Source organism: Chiloscyllium plagiosum, chromosome 18 (genome assembly GCF_004010195.1).
Source record: "Chiloscyllium plagiosum isolate BGI_BamShark_2017 chromosome 18, ASM401019v2, whole genome shotgun sequence".
Lineage (NCBI taxonomy): Eukaryota > Metazoa > Chordata > Chondrichthyes > Orectolobiformes > Hemiscylliidae > Chiloscyllium > Chiloscyllium plagiosum.
The window spans coordinates 40796728-40820883 of record NC_057727.1 but is presented as its reverse complement, the minus strand read 5'-3'; the positions used below and the strand labels follow the sequence as shown (position 1 = coordinate 40820883).

The window sequence follows — 24156 nt, the reverse complement described above, 5'->3', positions numbered from 1 at the left end:
TTTCCTGGAGTTAACCCATCTATGTGACTGTATCTGAGACTTTCCCCCCCTTCCTATAACTGCCATCCATCACATACTGTTGCAATTGCAAATTCCTCATCGCTTCTATCTGTCTCTCCAACTGATTCATTCGATATGATAAGATTCGCATCCAACAGCATTTATTGCAGATATAATCCGTAGTAACCCTTAAACTCTCTTTAAACTCTCACATCTGACAAGTAGTACATATCACTGTACTTACTAAAGGACATTTTCGCTCCTTCACAATCTACAGACCCAGAAAATAACACCGTCTTATTCCTCTACAAAACACTGCCCCAGGTTAAATTAATATTTATGGCTTATATTTTAAGTTTAATCAAGAGACATATCTCCAAAAACATATAATCAAGAAAGAACCCACTCTACTCACTAATGCAGCCTTTTGTATTGGACACACTTAAGATAATGATTAACTTATCTGACTCTGTGCTGTGAACTTCACCCAAACAAGTTCCTCCAAGATTTGTTGTGAATTTCACTGTTTGTTAATTTTCCCAGACGCACTCTGATGTCCAGCAATACGTGAATTCAAAACAGCAAAGGCAGTAACTGTGCAGGTTTTCTCTCTCTCTCTCCCTCCTGCGCTGTCCTCACCATGTGCTTCCTTTGAGTCATCACAGAAGTTAAAAGTTTCATAAAGTATATAAAGTTCCTGAAATTACCTGACTTTCAAACTCAGGTTGATAGAAAGCATATATGGAGGAAACTCAATTATCTGGCATTTGATTATCTGAATATTGGATTATCCGTCAAGATCGCAAGATCCCAATGCTCAGCTAAACTGTGTTATCCGGCATTCGATTATCCAGAATTCGATTAACCAAATGAAATTCTGTCCCCCCACCCTGAATCCTTTGGATAATCAAAGTTCCTCTGTACTAGGTTTCACTACTTAACAAGGATTACTACTTATTACACCGAATTAAGCACAAGCTTCAGGTAAACAGTTATAAGCTGTCAGTGTATAATACTACTAATTAAAACTTTAATCTCTTTATAAACCCGTCCATACATATATAGACAAAAATCGTTTATACTCAGAGAGGAAAACTGTAAAGACAGTTCAGTAGCCTTAGTTCCCAAGTTCTATGGTTGAGACAACCCTCTATGACTGTTTTGTTGGCCAGCAAATTGCTTCTGTCTTCGCTCCACAGATTGGTTGCTAAAAAGATACAAAGCGGCCAGTTCATTAATAAAAAAACACTGAATTATCAGTTAAAAATCACAGCTTGCAATGACTGCTGCAGGAAGGAGAAACTGGTTTACTTGGTTTGACTGCAAAGAACAGAGAGAGCATTCCCAACGTTTGGAAGAACTAAATGCTTCTTTCTCTCTCTCTGTCTTTCTCTTTAACATATTCCCAATTCCAAGCTGTTGAGTTACCCAAAAATGAATCATCTTTGTTGGCAGGCACAAGGTCTCGGTCATGAACAACTGATCACTAGTCCATAGACTAATCAACGTCTTGTTTCCAAAAAGATGACCACATCAGCTGCAACTCAGACTTCAATTATTGCTTGTTCAAACAATTGTTTACATTACTTTGCTAAAGCTGTCAGATTAAGTACAAACATACCGGCACCTTTTATAACACTGGGTTTTAAAACAGCTCTTCCTCATTTCAGTCCACAGATCTTTAAAACAATACAAAAAGTTCACAATTATTGGATTGGATTATTCAAAGATCTCCCTAGTCTCTGATCTGAAGATCACTGTCACAATCTACAAGGCACAAATCAGGAATCTGATGGAAACATTCCACTTGAAGTGCATGAACACAATTCCAACAACACTCAATAAGCTCGACACCATCAGGATCAGGTAACCCTACTGATCAGCAGCCCATCTAACATAGCACTGTGGTAGCATTGCATACCATCGACAAAATGTATTTCAGCTCTTCGCCATCACCTTCTAAATCCATGACTTGAACCACTGAGGAGGACTGTGGCAACAAATGCAAGTTGTTACAATTGTAGTGAAAATGGGCCATCAATATTCAACTTTCATCATTTGACTTCAATATCTGAGAATTTCATAGACTAGAAATAGTTTTCAAATGGACACTTCTGGTTTAAAATGACTGCTGTCATCACTTAACAAGCCCAGGCAATAGGAATGGAATATACAAAACCAGAATTGTAATTCTAATCAAGTGGCACTGAACACCATGAAATTGCATTTCTTTTAGTCTTACTGATATGTATACAGCTGGAAGTTTGCTTACAGCTAACCAGCTTGGAATGAAACAATGACATGGAGACAAAAATCCACACAGGAACTGTATATAACAGTTTGAGCAACAAAGGAAAAAGAAACTTGGACTGATAACAGCCCACTTTTTTTTATTTTCAGAAAATAATGAAAACCTAACTTGGTAAAACCACCACTCACTAAGAAATCAATTTTATCTGCATAGGTCACAACACCTGAGCACACAGGCAACAGCTGAACCACAGGGACTCAGTGTTCATTCTCACAACACAATGGTTACTTCTGCTCCTATGTCTTATGAGCTACCTGGTGTAGGTATAGACGTGGTGCTGCGGGTGGGGTTCCAGGTTTATTTTACCCTGCACTCCTGCAGTTCTAGACAGTAGCTCCCAAACAATTTCTCATGTCCAACCGGGATTGGGTAATGATCTCTGGCCGGGCAGAGCTGGTCACATTCCATAAATGAATAAACAAACAGTCTCCTTCTCAGTCTACTTGGCTCCCATGTGAGGTGCAGATATTCATCTCTCAGAAGTTTAATTCCATACTCTACCTGATTCATTGCTTTAGAATGATCTCCACATCACTGCCATTCCCTGCCTGCTTCATTTAAACTATCAGACTTGAAAAGTGCATGTTGATTCAGTTTCTGCACCCACATTGAGTAATTTATATGGGTTCCCATCTAGTTCCTGATGTCAGCTTCCCATTGCTGCAGTCTGATCTTTTCTCACGTCTTCATTGCAGTACTGATGGAATGCTGTGCTGTCAGAAGTGCCTTCTTTCAGGTGGATATTAACCTGAGGCCCTGCTTGCCCTCCAATATGGGTATAAAGGTCCCAATGGCAATATTTTGATGAGCAGTGAAATTTTTCCCTATAACCAGGCCAATATTTATTCCTCAACCAACATCTAAAACAGATCACTAGCTGTGGGACCTTGCTATACACCAGTGAGCTGCTGTATTTCTCCATGATAAGACCACAAGGTATAGGAGCAGAATTTGGCCCATCGAGTTTGCTCCGCTATTTGATCATGGCTGAAATGTTTTGCAACCCCATTCTCCTGCCTTCTCCACATAACCCTTGATCCCCTTACTAATCAAGAACCTACCTCTGTCTTAAATATATTCAATGACTTGGTCTCCACAGACTTTTATGCAATAGGTTCTACAGTTTCACCACTCTATGACTAACAAAATTCTCATTGAAATGTACTGAGATCTGGTGACAGTGGACATGGAGAATATGCTTCCACTAGTAAGAGAGATAATAGTGACTACTTGTCAGAAGTCGTTTAATAACGGTGAAGAATTTTGAGTTGACTGGAGAACACAAAGGCGTTATATTAAAAAAATTCTCTTGTTTAGTAACTTTTCATTGTCTTTCCCTAGACTAGGTTGAACATGTGCCTCAGACTGGAGTCATATTTCTAGATTTTGTATCCTTCTTTCCAAGCCTCACTGCTCTTCATTACTGACAATTAACCCATTGTTGTCCTCAATTGGTTCCTGGACACCAATGGAGTAGGATTGTACTGCTGACCATGCAAAAGGTTGTGGAATGGACAGCAAAGACAAGAAAGGATGTTATTTGTGACTTTAATGAGGAACAATTCTGTGTTGTGATCAGAGATAGTATTGATTTATAAAGTTTAGGTCATGACTGTCAAACATGATGGAAATCTTGTAGAGATAATGAAAGTAGTGGATGGGGAATGTCAATGGATGTTATTTATATAGATTTTCGGAGGCATTTGATAAAATCCCTCATTATGACACAGATGGCTAAACTTAAAGTTCTGGATCTGATGTTACATTATTGAACTGTTTTCGAAACGGAGAGACAGAAAGCAGTAATAATTCTAGGATGAGACTAGCATAAACCATAAGGACTTGTGCTGGAGCCTAAAACATGCATGGCTATAAAATTAGCAAGAAGTGTTAATAAATTATTTGAATTGTCAAAAATGTGGCAAATGGCTTTATGCAAATGCTGCTCCTTTTGAATACTGAAAAGCTGGAAACAACGGAAATTCAAAAGAGACATAAGGATCTTGCTTCACGCATAATTAAATATCCTGAATAAATGCAGAAAATAATCCAAAAGACTACATTAACGTTGGCCTTTCTGACTACAGGATGAAACTACATGTGGGTACAAGCCATACTCCAGCTAAACAAAGCCATGGTTAGTGCCATGACCCACTGGGGTAACGTGCTGGAAATCAAGCCCTACTATTTCTGGAGTCATTAAAGATTTTTAATGAAGTCCAAAAAGTTCTCCAATTTACCTGATTTTCAGACCCAGACTGATGGAAAGCACAGACCAGACTTCTGTACTGAACAAGAATGAACATTCATTATAAGTAATTAGATATTAACCACAAATAAACAGTTATAAACCATCAGCATAGAACAGTCCAAATTAAAACTCTAAGCCTCTTATACACACAAACAAACAAAGGTAGGGAAAATAGGTTAAAGGGAGAGGAAAACTGGGAGGTAGTTCAGTATTTTCTATTCTCAGGTTGCTATCGTTATGATTCGTATGCTGTTATCTTTCCTTGGATACTTCTATTGGTTTGCATGAAACACAAAGATGTCTCTATGTTAAGATCCTAAGATCATGAGAAACAGGAAAAGGAGTAGGCCATTTGGCCCCTGAAACCTGCTCCACCATTCAGTAGGATCCTGGCTGATTTGGCACTCCTCCTGCTCACTTTTCTTTCTCTGCAACCCTGGAATCCACTAGTGATCAAGAATCCATCTTTGTCAGATTCAAACATATACAAGAACTCTGCCTGTACAGCTCCCTGTGGCAAGGGGTTTCAAGACACACAACCCTCTGGGAGAAGAAATTCCTCATCTCAGTATTAAATTGGTGCCTCTTTATTCTGATCAGTACATTCTACTCCCAGATTCTCCCATGAGGAGAAACATCATCTCAGCATTTATCCTATAAAGCCTCTTAAGCATCCTATCTGTTTCAATGAGATCAGCTCTCACTCTTCTAAACTGAGTACAGTCCCAACCAGACAATCTTCATTTATTTTATAATCGCTCCATTCGGGGATTATTCTAGTGAAACTTTGCTAAACTGCCTCCAATGAAATAATATTTTTCCCTAAATATGGGGATCAAAACTGCTCACAGTACACCAGATGGAGATTTACCAGCAGCTTATACAGTTACAATAAGAATTCCCTCCTCTCATTCTCCAACCCACTTGAAATAAGGACCAACATTCCATTAGCCTTCCTGATTTCCTGCTGTACCAGTGTGCTAACTTTGTGTGTATCATGTACACATACCCACAAATCCCTTGGAGTTACAGCTTTCTGCAGTTTTTCTCAATGCTCTATCTTTTGTTCTCTTTTCCTAAGTGAACAATGTCCCATTTTCCTCTACTACAATCCATTTCAAAACCTTTACCCACTTACTTGACCTATCAATGCCTCTCTGTAAACTATTTAGCATTTAAAAGTTTCAGCTGAAGGAAAGATGAATTATTTTTCTCTTCAGGTTTAACATGGGTTTGAAATCTCCTGTTCTGGTGGAGAACAAAATCCTTGCCCCATCTTACTTCCAGGTCAAAGCTGTTTAGTTACCCGAGAACCAATCACAGTTGTGGTCGGCAAAAGGCTTTCATCATTGATAACTGGTCTGTAATCCATGAGTTATTGTTGTCACCCAATTGCATCTGTACACAGGGCTCCTTGGATCCAATTCATCAGCAACCATTTCATTCACTGCTTATTCAAACAACACTCCAAATAATGCTTGCTATAAATGTCAGGTTACTTACTTTTCAAAACATGCAGCAATTCATATCTACACTGACTTGAAAATAGTTCTTCCTCATTTCAGCCTATAACTTTAAAAAATACAAAAATAAAAAGACACAGCCTTTACAGTGGACATTAGCACAAGCAGTTCTGGGCACTAGTCTTAGGAAATATATATTAATCTTGGAGGGAGTGAAGTATAGATCTACTATGACGATATCTAGACTCAAAAGTCATGGAGAGAGATTAAATAAACTTGGGTTGTATTTCTGGAATTTAGGTGGCTGTTGAGATACTAACAGAAACAAATGGGGTGGAGAGAAACTTTTCCCACTAGCTCGGGAGTCTAGGAATAGTCTATAATCTAAAAATTACAGCCAGATCTTTCAAGGAGCAAAACAAAGGAACAGTTGTTCACATAAAGGAAGCATGAAACTCACTTCTGCAAACTACAATTAATGTAAGATCAACTGTCAATTGAAAACTGAGGTTTGTGAGATTTTTGCGAGTTAAAGATTAAGTGATATGGGCAGAAAAGGCAGTTGTATAGAATTTGGTCATACGCCAGCCATGATCAACTTAAATGGTGGAATGGGTTAAATGATTTGCTTCTTCTTTCATGCAACTTCCTCCAGTTATCTTCTTTGGTGTCCACCACAAACTGTACATTGTATATTTGCCACTAACTCCATCTCCCTCCCTGGCCACTACCAAACTGAACCAGATTGCTCAGTACCTTAAATCACTACTACTGGATTTAGTCCATTAAATTGAAACCAAACCTTTATATTATGATCTATCATAAAATAACAAAAGCACTGACAAGAACTATAAGCAAACCAGCAGTTTCTTTTTTGTAAAAGACATTTCTAAATGCTGAAAGATAAGTGTGGCTTTTTACCAACTTTAATGTAATAAATTTTGTACAAAATAAAATAAAGTGTTAACATTACATTTCACAACTATATGGCATTCCCATTGGCACCTGCATATTTCTATTAGGTATCAATCCACATGGTTCTTGGAAAACTCTTCATATGTTGTAATATGATAAACAGATAGCAGTCGTTCTGCTTAAAACCAGGTGGTTATCCAGAGTATTACACAAATGTTGGATCTTATCCAGTAAAATACTATTGTGGGTCAGTGAAAACAGCTGACAAAAAAAGTACTCCCAGCTGGCTGTAAGTTTGCATTTTAAATGGAAAAATATTGTCTAGTTACACTTTTTTTTAAAAGAGTAGTATTGTAATCCAGTAACACAGAATCTTATTTTTTGGAAAGGGCCTCCCTATCAGCTATGCCATTATATTTGCTAAATGGCACTGTAACAGTTGTAAAAATGAAAATGCAGGACTCAAAACCTTTTCAAAACAGATTTCCCCATTTATGTCTTGAAACATACTGCGCATCCAGAGAAGCAAAGTAAACTGCACAGTTTCAGCTTGGTTCAGTTGAAAGCACTCTTGCCTGGGAATTACAAATTTTCAGATTCAGGTCCTGAGTATGCAATCTTGACATGCAACACTGAGAAAGTGCTGTCTTGTCATCTTTTGTGACAAAGATTCAACTGAGAACTGAAGAAGACATTAAAGATTTCAAAAGAATATTTAAATATCATTTGTCAATCTCTAGGTAAACAGTCATCAAAAACAAAAGGTTAAATTATAACTGGTATAATAACTATCAGCAAAGCATAAATATTGAAAAGGTAGGGTTTGGGGTGGCAGGGTAAAGTGAAGACAGTGATTTGGAAAGCAGGAGGTATTAGTTTCCAGGGCTCCTCCATGGCAATTTTGAAAGTTAAATGCATCATTGACAATCTTGTGATTTACACTTAACATTCACTGGTCAAAGTAATTGCAGATGTAAACAGAGTCAGAGGATGTCAATTGATTTTCTGTTTGATTGTTTTGTAACAGTGTAAGCTGTGACTTGGGCAGGTACCATACTGCAATTTTGGTCAACATTTGGCAACTTAAAGTGCCTGTGCCATCGAGGTGTCATCAATGGGGTAGAATCAGAGCAGAGGAGAAAGTGAGGACTGCAGATGCTGAAGATCAAAGCTGAAAAATGTGTTGCTGGAAAAGCGCAGCAGGTCAGGCAGCATCCAAGGAGCAGGAGAATCCTGAAGAAGGGCTTATGCCCGAAACGTCGATTCTCCTGCTCCTTGGATGCTGCCTGACCTGCTGCGCTTTTCCAGCAACACATTTTTCAGAATCAGAGCAGAAACGCTCTTTATGTGACAAGACATAATCACTAGTTGGTATGAGGTAGGTCTGCAGGGGTGAAGGTGAGTGCTGCAGACATCAGGGGACAATATTTAGGTGCAAAAACATCAAATACACTTACTACAATTGAATACCAAATATGGTCTTACATAAGGGTCAAATGTAACGGACAGCAGAACCTGGATGAGGCTAAGAGAAATGGACTCAACAGTTTTACTCCCACTTAGAAGTGAAAATAGATAAACCTCAGAGGGAGAAAGAGGCCCAGACTAATGCTCTGGCTGCCTGGGTTAAAATCTGTAGGAAGTAGGAAGTCTGTTTTCCTTACCTTGTCAGACCTACATGTGACGCCAACCCCAAAACAATATGTCTGATTCTCAACTGCCCTCATTGGACTAGAGAAGAATGAAAGGCAATCTTATCAAAACATACAAGATTCTTAGAGGAGTTGATAGGGAAAACATAGAAAGGTTGTTTCCCCCTGTGGAAAAGCTGGAGACCAGAGGGGAAAATCTCAGACTCAAATGTTGCAATTTTGAGACGCAGGTTAGGAGGCATTTCTTCTCTAAGGGGATGTATATCTGTGGAATTCTTTACCACAGGGAACTGTTGAGGCTGGGCCATTTAGTATATTCAAAGCTAAGAATCAGTCAGGCAATCAAGCATTGTGGGGGAAAAGGCAAGCAAGTGGAGTAGACGATGATCAGATCAGTCATTATCTCATTGTACAGTGGGGCAGATATCTTGAATGGCCCACCTCTGTGTCTTATTTGCTTCTTCTGAACATATGCCATGCAGGGAGTAAAATTAATGAGGCACCATCTTATCAAATGTTCTGTGTTTACTCTAAGTGCAACAAATGAGAATCAGAACATATAAAATCTTCCCTTTGTAAATCATCAAAAGGATTTTGATTTGAATTACATTGAGAAAAATTCAAAATCTGATCAAAAGAAAATAAATAAACCGAAAAAAAAATATATTTTACAGTTGTCACATTTAATTATATGTTGGTTAAAACTGTATCTTTTATGGATGAGCAAATTCTGAAATTATCACAAACCTAGCCGCAGAGCTACACATTTCGTGCAAACATGTTCATAGTTTTAGCTTACTTACGGCATGAAAGAATTTCAAGGTATTTCAATTCACTGCCAAATCTCCACTGAAGCTACTGCAGGATTTCAACCATTTACAGCTTATCGTGCCTACGAACCCAGCACCAAAATGATTTCTTTCTTGTTCATAGCAAAAACACATAAGCTGGACAATGTAGGCTTCTAACGTCTGCCACAAGTTTGACTTTGACAAAAAAAAATATAACAATTGTATGAGGGATATAGCAATTTTAAATTTGTTAGAGACTCTTTGATTGAACGGCCTAAATTTCATGAAATTTGGCCTTAAAAACACTTTTACAGACATTCCAAAAGGACAGGCACAGACAACTGTGTACAAACAGCTGTTCATTCGATACATAGAAGTATCTCTCTGTTATTCTGTTATGGACTGCTGTAACACAATGTACAATTTTTCTTTTCAAGATTAGTTTTTGTATTCAAAGTCATCAAATCTCAAACCTTGAGAACCAATTAATAAACCAGTAGATGATCCAAAACTGGTTAGGTTTTCATTTAATGTGAAGTATGCTAAGGTCTGTGAATTTAAGATGCTGATTTCTATGGAATGATTAGATCAAATTGAAGAAATAAAATGAGAGATCAAGAAGACATTGGTCATTACAACATGTTCCCTGCAGTATAATAATGACTACGTTTCAAGTTGTGAAATTACATACAAGTCTATTTTTCTTTCTTTTATTAAAGAATCAAAAGAACATGATAAAAATGGAAACTCTCAATTTAGACACAAATCTAAACATAATGACAAACAGAATGGATTAAATGGAAAAACAGGAAGACAATTCAAAGTGGTTGAGCTCGCAACACAGGAACAGTAGAGCATTCTGCCCAATGAGTCTCTTCTACCATTCAATTACTTAATGGCTGATCTAGAACTTAGCTTCATTTGTCCACCATGACTTTTTATCCTCTTAATACCCTTGTCTAACAAAAACCTGTCAACCTCCACTTTAAAATCTGCAAATTACTTTGACACACCAGCTTTTTGGGTAGCAAGTCACAGGTTTCTATGATCCTTTCCATGAAGCACATAAAGTCATAGTCATAGAGATGTACAGCATGGAAACAGACCCTTCGGTCCAACCTGTCCATGCCGACCAGATATCCCAACCTAATCTAGTCCCACCTGCCAGCATCTTCCTCCAAACCTTCCTATTCATATACCCATCCAAATGCCTCTTAAATGTTGCAATTGTACCAGCCTCCACCACTTCCTCTGGCAGCTCATTCCATATATGTACCAGCCTCTGCATGAAAACGTTGCCCCTTAGGTCTCTTTTATATCTTTCCCCTCTCACCCTAAACCTATGCCCTCTAGTTCTGGACTCCCTGACCCTTGGGAAAAGACTTTGCCTGTTTATCCTATCCATGCCCCTCATAATTTTGTAAACCTCTATAAGGTCACCCCTCAGCGGCCTAATCAATGTAAGAATATCATGCAACATAAGTGCAAGCTACTCAATTGAGAAGTTTTCACAAAACAAAATAGGATTTACAAAAATAAATTAGAAATAAAAAGCTACAATAAAACAATTTTAAAATAATCAAAGAATAGAGGAATGGTAAAACCGTATATTTCAGATGGAAAATACATATTATTGAAATATTCTGAACTCTGCTTTTAATTGCATAAATTGACTCATAAGGGGAACGAACACTCTACAATTTGGTTTGTTCAAGGATGCACTATTTCAAAACTCTGTGGTAGAGCCAGTTACCAGCTAATTCTCAAACTATAAGGCTCAAATGATCCAAGTGCTTGAATTTTGAAGTATAGGAGGTCTCTGTATAGATATCATAAATATATTTCATAATCTGCACTTCAGAACCATTCTGTGTATTTTAAACACTTAGTTACAAACTTAGATTGCAAACTCTACAGATTTAAACAAGTCATTCAAACATGCAAAGCCAGCATGGGGCAGCTGTCAGCCTCCACTGCAGGGGTTTCTAATCCTGAATTAAGGTCCCGAGATCGCCTTACATTTGGCAATATTTAGTCAAGGGCTTTATTAATTTAAAATAGCTGCAGAGTTGGAACTTTCTCAAAGCAGCAATATGAATTTAATTACAGAGACACCTTTGATCAGATTAAATTTTAGTGGGGATTGTCAAAAATCAGATCACATATGGTATAAATAGCAATGACAGATTTATTCAATGTTGGATCGTGACTGACCTAGACCCCTTGCCAACAGATTATCCACTGTCTATTTCAGAACCAAAGGTTTTCTGCTTCTAAGTAACCTTAAATCAAATGCAGTTGGAACAAGGGAAAAAACATGCCTGCTGTAAAGCTGTGTTTGAGATAGTGCAACATTTGGCCCTTTGAACATGAAGTCAGGTGATTTTTTTTTTGGAAAACGTAACTCACAACCTGAACTCCAGAATATTTCCCATACATCACAAATAAAATGCAGACAGGGAAAGCACAAAAGTCAATGAAACTGTGAATCAATCCTAAAATGATCCAATTGGTCATGAAATTTCATGGTTGGCAAGGATGAGTCTCAAGGTACCATCCCAGAACATGGCAAAGAATGTTTTGTGGTGCCCAAACACCAGCTGTCAATCAATTTTACCAGCTGCTGGAAATGAAATTAAAAAATAAATTGATGATTCATGGTAGGGGGAGCGTGAGCCGGTGGGGGGTGAAGAGCAAGCACAGCATGGGGTGGGAGGGGTTGGGGAGATGGATGCGAGCCCAGTAGTGGGGGGAGGGGAGTGAACCCAGTGTGTGGGTGGTGGAGCGTGAGCCCAGCATAGGGTGGGGGAGTGAACCCGGTATGTGTGTGTTGGTTGGGGAAGGGGGTGAGTCCACCATGGGAAGGTGTGAACGAGCCTAATGAGCCCTGGGGTGACATCAACAAGGTAGGACAAGCAGTGAAAGTTGACGCTTGACTTTGTCATTGGATTTTGGTCCGGCACTGGCAATGGCGAGTTGGTGGCAGAAGGGCATTAGGCGAGAGACTCTAACGTCACCGTGTGCCCACCCCAGGCAGTGGCAGAGGTGAATCAGGTTACAGAAACCAAGAGCCATATAGCTTTCTTCTTTGCTATACATTCCATTTAATATTTGTCATGGACCGGAACAAATCGGGCGGCACGGTGGCACAGTGCTTAGCACTGCTGCCTCACAGCGCCAGAGACCCGGGTTCATTTCCTGCCTCAGGCAACTGTCTGTGTGGAGTTTGCACATTCTCCCCGTGTCTGCGTGGGTTTCCTCCGGGTGCTCCGGTTTCTTCCCATAGTCCAAAAATGTGCAGGTTAGGTGAATTGGCTGTGCGAAATTGCCCGTAGTGTAGTGAAGGGGTAAATGTAGGGGAATGGGTCTGGGTGGGTTGCTGGGAGGGTCGGTGTGAACTTGTTGGGCCGATGGGCCTGTTTCCACATTGTAAGTAATCTAATCTAATCTAATCTAATCTAAAAACCCCCTCAAAATATTAAGATAGTCTAGGTCCTAACATTTTCTTGTTTTAAAAATAAATATAAGCTCGTGTTCTAGATCCAATTCACTTGGTCAAACTATTGGATTTAAAGAAAACCACATTTTATTCACCCACTACAACTGAAATACAATAAAAGAAAGAAGGAATTGGAAAAGCTTAACTCTATTGGAAAACTTAACCGGATAATAGATACATTGAGTGTTACTAATTAACTGTTCCAATATGCTAACATCTTATAAACGCACCTTTGGCAAAAGTCAAATTCAGAAAACAGATTCTCACATTCAACTCCCGTAGCAGGCAGAGAACCCCCAGCTTTTGGCTGTAACAGAGAGTGGGAAAAAATAGTTTCCACTTCTTCAAAACCCCAACAGCAACTGCTGCAAGATCTTGGTTTGGTGGAAGTTTGACCACACCCATTCAGGCTGCTTCTGTTGTTCCATCATTTAAAAATAAAACCGCAGGGCTCACAAGCTGTTTACTGTGGTGGTTATGGCAAACTACTCAGCACCTCTGCCTTAAAACCTCTCTTCCAAAAAAAGGACAAAATAACCTCTTAAAGCCACAGCATCATCACAATATTAATGCAAAATAAGACAAAATATACTTGCACAGAAGCTCATTCCCTCCCCAAGCGAAGCAATCATATACAATCCACTTGGGCGTTCTGTATTTTTTTTTTTAAATTGTCCCTTTCCACTGCTGCAGAAGTCCATGAACTCTAAAAGCTTACGAGGAATAATGGTTCAGAATTAATTCATTTAAGTTTGACAGTACTAGATTATTGATCGAAATTCCTAGCATCATTTCCCTCAAGGATCTTATAATATTTTGGGGGTTAATCCATTTAGATTGCATACTGAGAATTTGAAAGATTCAAGAGGTGTGCTGTGATAAATTGAGTTAACCGACACAAGCGGTACATAGTAAAAAGATAGTTTCCATGGAGAAAGAAAACTCAGAATAAGAGAGATGTACCAGCAGTCCATAAGTGCTCAGGTAGCTCACTGATATACTGGCATCTTCTGCAGCAATGCAATAGAACAATAGTCTTTAATCAATGTGCTATGGAAGCCATGATAAGGTGTGAAGTGAGCTGTGATATTTTCAGGATATTGCTTCACTTGAGCATCAAGACCACGCCAATGTTTCTAATCTCCTTCACAGCCTTGCTATCTATTATTCATGGAGGTATTGGCTTACACTAGTTGCCCCTATCTGCATATGCACAAACCTCCAGAGCCAAATATGCATATACTTCTAATAGCATGCACGTGTGGAGTTTCCACACCGTGCATACGTGGACATTCAGCTGAAAACAAGCACCAGGGAATTGTCTGTCTCATTGAAGTTTACCTTGATACTGGAAAGGTTGGGAACCACTGCTGTAAGAGCCACTCAGATGTTTAAAGGTCACTGGGGCTCATCAGCAGCATGATGAAAATGTTCTACAGGGAGATGGTGAGGTAGTGGTAATATGATTGGACTCGTAATCCAGAGGCCCAGCTAATGGTCTGGGATCATGGGTTCAAATCCCATTATAGAAGCTGACAGAATGATTTATTCTCTGGAATAATGGTGACTGTGATGACCATCAGTGACCATCAGTTGTTTAATCAGTTATTAAACAACCTTACCTCATGCTCTTTTTGGATACAAAATCTGTCACCCTTAAGTAGTCTAGTCCATCTGTGACTCCAACTCAGAAATTGTCGAGAAACCCACTCAGGTCAAGGGAATTAGGGACAAACAACAAATGCTGGACTTGCTCATATTCCAAGAAAAATTTAAGGTAGTTCCCTTGGAAAACTGGAACAAAAGGAATTTGGGGTCAAAACTCTCCAATCATGGGAGTCATACCTAGCACATAGTAATGTGGTCGGGGTTGTTGGAGGTCAGTTATCTCAGCTCTTTGATCAATGACCTTTCCTCCATCATAAGGTCAGAGTGGAAATGTTTGCTGAAGATTACCAATGTTCAGGATCATTTATGACTCCTCAGATACAGAAGCAGTCCATGTTCAAATACAAGATGTGGACAATATCCAGACTTGGGCTGACAAGTGGCAAGTAACATTCACAACATACAAATGTGAGACAATGACCTTTTCCAATATGAAGTCATTTAACCACTGCCCCTTTTCATTAAACGGTGTTACCGTCACTGAATCCCCGACTATTAACATCCTGGGGATTTCCACTGACCAGAAACTCAACCGGACTCATCATATAAATATAGTGGCTACACAAGCAGGTGAGAAGTTAGGAATCTGACAGGAAGTGACTCACTTCCTGACTCCTCAAAGCCTGCCCACCACCTATAAGTCACAAGTCAGAAGTGTGATGGAATACTCTCCACTTGGCTGGATGGGTGCAGTTCCAACAACACTCAGGAAACTTGACACCATACAGAACAGAGCAGCTTGCTTGATTAGCATCACCTCTACCGCTGATGCTTGGTAGCTGCAGTGTACACTATCTACGCAGAAATTCTCCAGACAGCCATAGACAGCACCCTCCAAACTCACGATCAATTCTATCTAGATGGACAAGTGAGGCAGATACGTGGAAATACCACCACCTGCAACTTCCCCTGCAAACCACTCACCATCCTAATTTGGAAATGTATTGTCATTCATCATTGTAATTGTGTCAAAATCTTCCAATTCCTTCCCTAATGACATGGTGGGTCAACCCACAGCAAGTGAACTGGCAGCTCATCACCATCTTGTCAAGAGAAACTAGGGACAGGTAATAAATGTTGGCCATCTAGGAATGCCCATAATCTCACAAATGAATAAAACAAAATTGAAGTCCCATACCAGCAGCAGCAGAAATGATCACCAAAGAAGAAGAGTAGTATAGCTCGAGAGACTAAGAAATTTTCAACATTCAAAAATAATTGACTGAGAAAAAGCAGCAATGACACAAAGTGCATCAATTCCTTCCTCAATTTTTCCACGCTGTGCAATGTTAAGATCAGGTAAACAGTGCAGCTTTTGACAAGCACCAACAGAATAGAAGCTCACAATCAAGTTCAAACTAATCAGCAATGGTTAAGATTCTGTTTAGGCAGACAATCAATGAAGAAATACAAGAATGATGAATTATATCCAGCAGAAAAAGTATTAACAAGAGGGAGATGAAATCGAAAGAACACAGTTTAAGAACAAGAAGTTTCTCTTTAAGGACAGAAATGGTTGAGGGCGATCTAAGGTTTATAAAATCATGAGAGGACGAGATAAGGTGAATTGCAAAGGGTTTTTTTCTGTAGGGTAGAGGAATTCAAACCTAGAGGACATAGGTTGAAGGTGCGAGGGAAAGGATTTCAGAGGAACTGAGCTGCAACCTTTTCACACAGAGGCTGATACATACATAGAATGAATTGCCAGAGGAAGTCATAGAGTTATATGTCCTCTAGTTTTGGACTCCTCTATCCTGAGGAAAAGATCTTGTCTATTTACCTTATCCATGACTTCATAGAAATCATGATTTTATAAAACTTTACAAGGTCACCCCTCAGCCTCCAAAGCTCCAGGGAAAACAGCCCCAGCCTATTCAGCCTCTCCCTATAGCTCAAACCCTCCAACCCTGGCAACATTCTTCTAAATCTGTTCTGAATCCTTTCATAGGGATACGGACCAAGTGCTAGCAAATTGAACTAAATTAGGTTAGGATATCTAGTCGGCATGGATTAGTTGGATGGAAGGGTCTGTTTCCCTGCTGTGCATCTCTATACTTCTTCACTATTTTATCTACCGATGACTCCACTTTCAAGAAACTATGAACCTGCACTCCAAGGTCTCTTCATTCAGCAACACTCACCAGGACTTTACCAATACGTGTATAAGTCCTGCCCTGATTTGCATCTCCAAAGTGCAGCACCTCACATTTATCGAAATTAAATTCCAGATGTCATTCCTCGGCCCATTAGCCCATCTGATCAAGATCTTGTTGTACTCTGAGGTAACGTTCTTCACTGTCAACTACACCTCCAATTTTTGTGCTATCTACCAACTTACTGACTATACCACTTCTGTTCACATCCATCATTTATATAAATGACAAGCAGAGGACCCAGTGCCATTCCTTGTGACATACCGCTGATCACAGGCCTCCAGTCTGAAAAGCAACCCTTCGTCACCATCCTGTGTTCTACCTTTGAGCCAATTCTGTATCCAAATGGCTAGTTCTCCCTGTATTCCATGTGATCTAACCTTGCTGACCAGTCTACCATGAGGAATCTTGTCAAACGCCTTACTGAAGGTCATATGTATCACATCCACTGCCCTGCCCTCATCAATGCACTTCTTTACTTCTTCAAAAGACTCAATTAAGTTAGTGCTGGATGCAGGTTCAGTCACAACATTCAAAAAATATTTGGGCAGGTACATGTTTAGGAAAAGGTTCAGAAGGATATGGGTCAAACATAGGCAAATGGACCTAGTTTAGTTTGGGAAACCTGGTCAGCATGAACAAGTTGGACAGAAGGGTCTGTTTCCGTGCTGTAAGACTTTATGACTATGGCTGTGTGAAGGCTTTTCTTTCCTCTCAGACAGTTGTTAGTCTATTTTCTTCCCACAAAACAGTAGAGTCGAGCCAATTGTTTTTTTTTTAATGCTGAGTACATTTTGATAGATATAGACAGCAGGTAGGAAAGGTGTGTTAAGGCCATAATCAGACTAGCTCCAATGTCTTACATGTGGTGCATTTGTTCATGGTGTCAAAAGTTAGAATAAGACCTGCAGAAACAAAGTAATCACCAAATTGTGCATCTAAATCTTTCAAAAGCTAAACATTGAGTCGCATGTGTTCGATTACACAAACAAACTGGATTAGGATTTATTTTTGATGAGAACTTAGTCTGTTGGTATGGAATAACTAAGGCAAAATAATTTTGTATTGATGTATTAAGCCTTTACATAAAATGATGAATTTCAATTAATTTTTGTTCCTGTTGCAGAAGTATCATTTCATCTTTATAATGGGAACGTTTCCTTTCTGCACAACAGCTTGTATTCATATAGTTCAGCTAATGAAGTGAAACATCTCAAGAAACATCAAACAAAACATACAGCAAGCCACATGAGGAGATATTAAGACAGATGACCAAAGACATGAACAAAGGAAGCATCATAAAGGAGGGGAGAGAGGGGGCTGCTGAAAGATAGAGACAGAGAGAAAGAGAGAGACAAAGACAGAGTGAGAAAGGAAATTCTAGAGCTTAGGGTCTGGGCAGCTGAAGACACGGCTGCCAATAGCAGAGATTAAAATCAGCATATGGCAAATCCATATTTTGACTTTTGGTCTGTTTGGTCCATTTAAAGCCCATGTAATTTGAAAAACTCAGAGCTGGCTTGGGCTCAAGTTCAGAGATAAATGTGGCCAAGTAATAATGATTTGAGGATCTGAAAGAGATCATGAAATGTCCTCAATTCAATTAGATAAGTTTTTTCCCCCACTGGTGAGCTTCTGCTTTTCATTTCCTTATGTTTGCCAGATATTGCTACCTCTTATGAATCCCAATTTTAAATCAATCCACGATTCTCTCTCTCTCGGATTTCTTCCACAGCCTCTTTGCAACACACCTGGACTGTGTACGGCTAATGTTTGAGCAATGCTTGCAAAATTATTTATTTGTATTTCTCTGCATTATTGTTATACAAGAATGAATATTTGCATAAGATAACTATTAAAATGGAAACATAATGGTGACATCTAAACCTGGGCTGAAAAATCTTTACATACATAATGGAGGAACATGGCGGCATAGTGGTAATATCTTTGAGCTAGCAATCCAAAACTCCCTAGTTAATGTTCTGCATAAAAGCAAATCGCATAAATGCTTGAACTCTGACACAAACAGAGAATGCTGGAAAAAACTGAACAGCTTCTTCTCTGAAGAGTCATACCAAATCCTAAATGTTAACTCTCTTTCTCTCTCCACAGATGCTGCCAGACCTGCGAGGTTTTTCCAGTTTTCCAATGTTCTGAGTATGAGTTAGATATCCACCTTGATCAATGGTGAAATTTGAATTCAATAAAACTCCAGAATTAAAAAGCTGGCCTCACTGCTACCATGTAACCACTGTTGATCGTCACTGATGTCCTTTAGAGAAGAAAATCTGCCATCCTTATCCAGTCTGGCTTCCATATGACTTTAGACCCATAGCAGTGTTGCCTTTCAAATCCTAACCTCTCTCTGGACAGTTAGGTAATAAATGTTGGCCGAGCCAGTATGCCTACAGCAAACGAACAAACAAAAGCAACTTAATCTCATTGGAAATAACTGTTTGATACTGAGCACCCCCCTTTCTTGATCTTATTGTATTAAACTGTGAAAACTCTGCATTGCGAACAAAGCTTGTGGAGTACATTGTTGGCCATGAAAGTCAATATTCAGAGCAACATCAGCCATCATTAACTAACTGTCTTTCCAAAGAAGAATGCCACAGGTCAGATTTTCTCAGCACAAGCTACACCACCTACAGCAGTCGGCGAGTTAAAAACATATTATTTTCCTATTGGTTGTGGTTTGAAATAGGGAGTGTGTAGAGAGCCAAGTTAGTATCCTGTTGTGTCAGCAAATCCCCATCTGTTCAACAGCTGTCTTCATCAAATTCTTCATTTAGAGTTTTGCTGTTTTCCAATATCTGTTAATCCAGGACAAGGACTGTAGAAGATCAGAGGGCCAGACTGGAAAAATGAAACTGTCCACAATAAAGGTCTAGCAGCAACATTGAAAAACATATCAAAACATTGTACAGGCAAAGTCTTTTCATTGTATTTTCACCAAAGATGACATGTACAATCGTGAGCTGATTTTATTTTTTACATTTTCAATATCAATAGCTGGTTTTAGGTAGGGTGGGACAGTCCAACAGATGGCTTTAAAATTATAAAAGAGCCAGTTGCTGAGGAAAGATTATACCAGATGGAAAATCAGCTGTAAATTTTGAGAACACTGCCAAAATAGGATATCAGTAGGGAATAAGAAAAGAGAGACAAAGCAACAGCAAAAAGTGTTAAGGTGGCAACTTTCTTCAGACTGATTTTGGACTGACAGAAGAGGAACACTGTTCAAAACGTAGTCTCCACTCGTTTACCCAAAATTAAGTTGCTTTTGCATATTGCCAAAACTGGGTATCTAATTCCCCCCATGTCTGTTTCAGGTATGAGCTCTGGATACCTAAAAATGAACCAGTAGCAATGTGGAGATGCATTTCCAACAAGGATATATATATATAGTGCACCATGTTGGATAATCAAGCACTCATTTAGACTTGCAAATGGCTGGGGTAGCAACAAGTTCCTATGCCATACATTATTGTTCATCCGCCCTGAAGTTAGTAAAGGACTAATGATTCCAGTAATTTTATAGACTTCCTTTAGAAATCTTGTGTTTCCCAGTGCAAATAATAATGTTGCCTTGTATAATGTGGATGAAGTACTTGCAATAAACTCTGATTTACCCTATTCTTGCAAGAAATTTATCTTCCAACCCATAGGTATTTTAATTCGGCTTACGTACAATCATCTATGGGCTAACTTAGCTTTTTAAATACATTTCTGTAAGGGTTCTAACTCACCTGGATAGTTATCCAGTATGCTTTCCTTTATTGGTCAGAGTATTGAGTACAGGAGTTGGGAGGTCATGTTGCGGCTGCACAGGATATTGGTTAGGCCACTTGAAGAATATTGCGTGCAATTCTGGTCTCCTTCCTATCGGAAAGATGTTTTGAAACGGAAAAGGGTTCAAAAAAGATTTACAAGGATGTTGCCAGGGTTGGACGATTTGAGCTATAGGGAGAGGCTGAACAGGCTGGGGCTTAAAGGGCAACCTGTTCACGCAGAGTGTGGTACGTGTATGGAATGAGCTGCCAGAGCAAGTGGTGGAGGCTGGTACAATTGCAACATTTAAGAGGCATTTGGATGGGTATATGAATAGGAAGGGTTTGGAGGGATGTGGGCTGGGTGCTGGCAGGTGGGACTAGATTGGGTTGGGATATCTGGTCGGCGTGAACAGGCTGGACCGAAGGGTCTGTTTCCGTGCTGTACATCTCTATGACTTTAATTAAAACTGTTCTGACACCTGGGTATCTATCCAGATCGTAAATTGGAATCCTCTGAAATCTCTATAACTCAGAGCTCGAGACTTATTTGGAGGGTCCAAAGTAAATACACATTGGAAGTTTAGATTTTCCAGGCAATTCCTGCACAGTCATTGCATTCGAGGTCTAAGAGATCCCAATGTACATTAGTCAGGATAAGATGACCTGAGACTAGCAGATCTGGGTATTATTTTCTAATTGGGTATTCAAATTTCTTGTCAAGGATTTCATTCATATTTTTCTTTCATAACCAACTGAATTTGGGAGAGGCTGCTATTCGCCTAAGTGGATCTAGAATTTATTTTGGAATAGATGGGATTCAGAGTTCCATGCCAAACACAATAAGGCACAGGCATCCCTGCTGTATTATGTTCAGTACTTTTCCATGGCAACTCTTTGGAATTTGAAAAGCCCTAGATTTTCCTCCTCTATTTGTATTGGTGTATATTTCTTACCCTCCGAATTAAGTATTTTTCTCCTGACAGCTAATGTACATATAGTTCCCACCAACATTCAATTATAACTTCTCATTAAGCAATAATAATTATTAAGTAATAACTTAGGTCCACCTATCTATACCACTCAATATATTTTAAAGACTTTGAAATATGAAATTTCTGTGAACAAACTTCTATCTTGACCTCTTAACTCACTTGCTTGATACAAGATCACACCTGTTTAACTAACTTATACCTGTATTGATTCAAATCTGTATTGTTAAGATTGCCAGACCCCAATATATTACATTTTAAGTCCTGCCCATAAAACCCCCAGTACAAACTATGGGTGAGGAGCTTGCTTTAAAGAAAATGAGTTGGCATGCTATCCCAATATGCTCCCACCTTTCATGATCTTGCTGGAGATGGGAGCACATGAGCTACTTGCCTGGCATCAGTTATTGCATCAATTAGGTGCCTACAATAGCAAATTGGTCATGCCACTAGGGGACCTACCCTGAAGTCCAGAATGTGAAGTGCTTCATTTCCCAGTGGCAGTTGACAGGCCAGCAAGGCTTCCTCGAATTCATCCCTATATCCCATGCTACTAGCACCCAGAGAAAAGTCCACACTGACACATTGGCAGCTATGAGCACAGTTTATTACATTTGTGTAATTTTCAAAGGGTGCTTCCATCTTGAGGCATCTCACCCAGAGCATTAAATTTCCACTGGCCCTCCTCCTTAACTGGGTGGAAATCTTGGAAGCAGTCTCTTAATTAGCCATTCCCAATAAGAATGACATCAAAAACTATCAGGCTCAAGACCAGAAATGAAATACTAAGGTGGTAGGTAACATTTGGCCCAAATCTCTAACTTATCCAGCCCTATATCCTCAACTGCTGAAAATGTGTTGCTGGAAAAGCGCAGCAGGTCAGGCAGCATCCAGGGAACAGGAGAATCGACGTTTCGGGCATAAGCCCTTCTTCAGGAATCCTCAACTGAAGACTAATCCTCTGACTGGCATTTTATTCACTTAGCGTTCTAGCAGTAGTGCTAGAACCTTTGGTAATTTTTTTTCCTCCAAGACTCAAAAGGCAGAATTAGTAAAGATTGTGCAGTTCATGTGGTTTACAATGGTCCCACATAACAAACTAAATAAAAGCCCACAGGATCCAGGGGAATGTAGCAAACTGAATATGAAATTGCTTGATTGGCAGTAAACAAAGTGTATTGGTTGATGGGTACATTTACAACTGGAAGACTATTTCCAGTGGGGTTCCACAGGGCTCAGAAAATGGTTCCCTGCTTTTTGCAATAGGTATGAATGACTTGGACTTAAAATGTGGGGGAATGATCAAAAAGTTTGCAGAATAAACAAAATACTGGCCTCACAGTTAATAGAGAAGAAAGGAGCTGTACACTACAGGAAGATATCAAATTGGCCAATCAGGTGGAATTCAACCTGGAAAAGTACAAGAGGATGCATTTGTGGAGGGTAAACAAGGCAAAGGAATACGCAATAAATGGGAGAATACTGACAGAAAATACTTGACCTTGGAGTGCATGCTTAGAGATCTCCAAAGACAGAATTACGGCTTGATTAGTTAAGAGAGCATAAATAATATTTTTTAATATCTTAGTCCTCAGCGAACGAAGAGTAGATATCTGTCGGCATGGACGGTTTGGACCGAAGCGTCTGTTTCCATGCTGTACACCTCTATGACTCGGAGTTAAGCCACAGCTGGAAATAGTTCTGGTCACTTCATCACATAAAGGATGTAATTGCATGACAGCGGATACCAAAATGATGCTAGAATTGGAAAAATGCAGCTTTGAGTGAAGATTGAATGAGCTGGGGCTGGTTTCCTTGGAACAGAGGGGGCTGAGGAGAGATTTGATTGAGGTTTACAAAGTTGTGAGGATGCAGTGGATGGAAAAGACCTCCTTCTCTTAGCAAAGTGCTCAGTGACTGAGGAAGAAACATTTAAAGTGATTGGTAGGTAGCTTATGAGCAGACGACACATTTCTTTTCAACTGAGTTTGCCAGGGGCTCTAGAACTCACTCCTTAAAAGGGTAGTAGAGACAGAAACCTTCAACATAATTAAAAGTTGTCTGGACATACTAAAGTACAGTAACCTCCGGGGATACTGGCTAGATGCTAGAAGAAAGAGATTATGCTGATTGGTAGAAACAATGATAGAAACAATGGGCAGAGTGACCTCTGTCTATGGTGTAAAGCTATGATATTTAGGATATTTAAAAAAGAGAGAGGTAGGGATAGGATAGGGGAGTGGCAGAATGTGAATTGCTACTTAAAAGGGCCAACAAGGATACAATGGGTCAATTGGCCTTCTTTGCTGTATTCATGAATTTATGAACCACATTGGCATTCTTTGGTACAATTCTCTTCCTAAAACACTCTCTTGATCATGTTATAGTCCCAGCTGACAGTAACACTGGACAGGTTAGATCCCGAAGTGAAACCTGGTTTAACAGATCATAGAGGAGGAGAAAGTGAGGACTGCAGATGCTGGAGATCAGAGCTGAAAATGTGTTGCTGGAACAGCGCAGCAGGTCAGGCAGCATCCAAGGAGCAGGGGAATCGATGTTTCGGGCATGAGCCCTTCTTCAGGAATTAGGAAAGTATGTCCAGCAGGCTAAGATAAAAGATAGGGAGGAGGGACTTGGGGGAGGGGCATTGGAAATGCGATAGGTGGAAGGAGGTCAAGGTGAGGGTGA

The 24156-nt window shown here is 39.6% G+C and overlaps 1 protein-coding gene and 1 long non-coding RNA gene across 14 annotated transcripts in view; one reads left to right on the top strand and one right to left on the bottom strand.

The window, feature by feature from the left end:
- slc25a26 (solute carrier family 25 member 26) overlaps window positions 1–24156 on the bottom strand; it is a 298023-nt gene that overhangs the window by 148643 nt on the left and 125224 nt on the right. The window lies entirely within an intron of this gene.
- The window catches only part of LOC122559066, a 62369-nt gene that overhangs the window by 20282 nt on the left and 17931 nt on the right, over window positions 1–24156 (top strand). The window contains exon 3 of one of the 2 annotated variants that reach the window (XR_006314324.1): window positions 18816–19041. The exons of the other annotated variant lie outside the window; for it this stretch is intronic. This is a non-coding gene — a long non-coding RNA (uncharacterized LOC122559066). Of the gene's footprint in view, window positions 1–18815; window positions 19042–24156 lie in introns of those variants that run through there. 2 annotated transcript variants of the gene reach the window in all.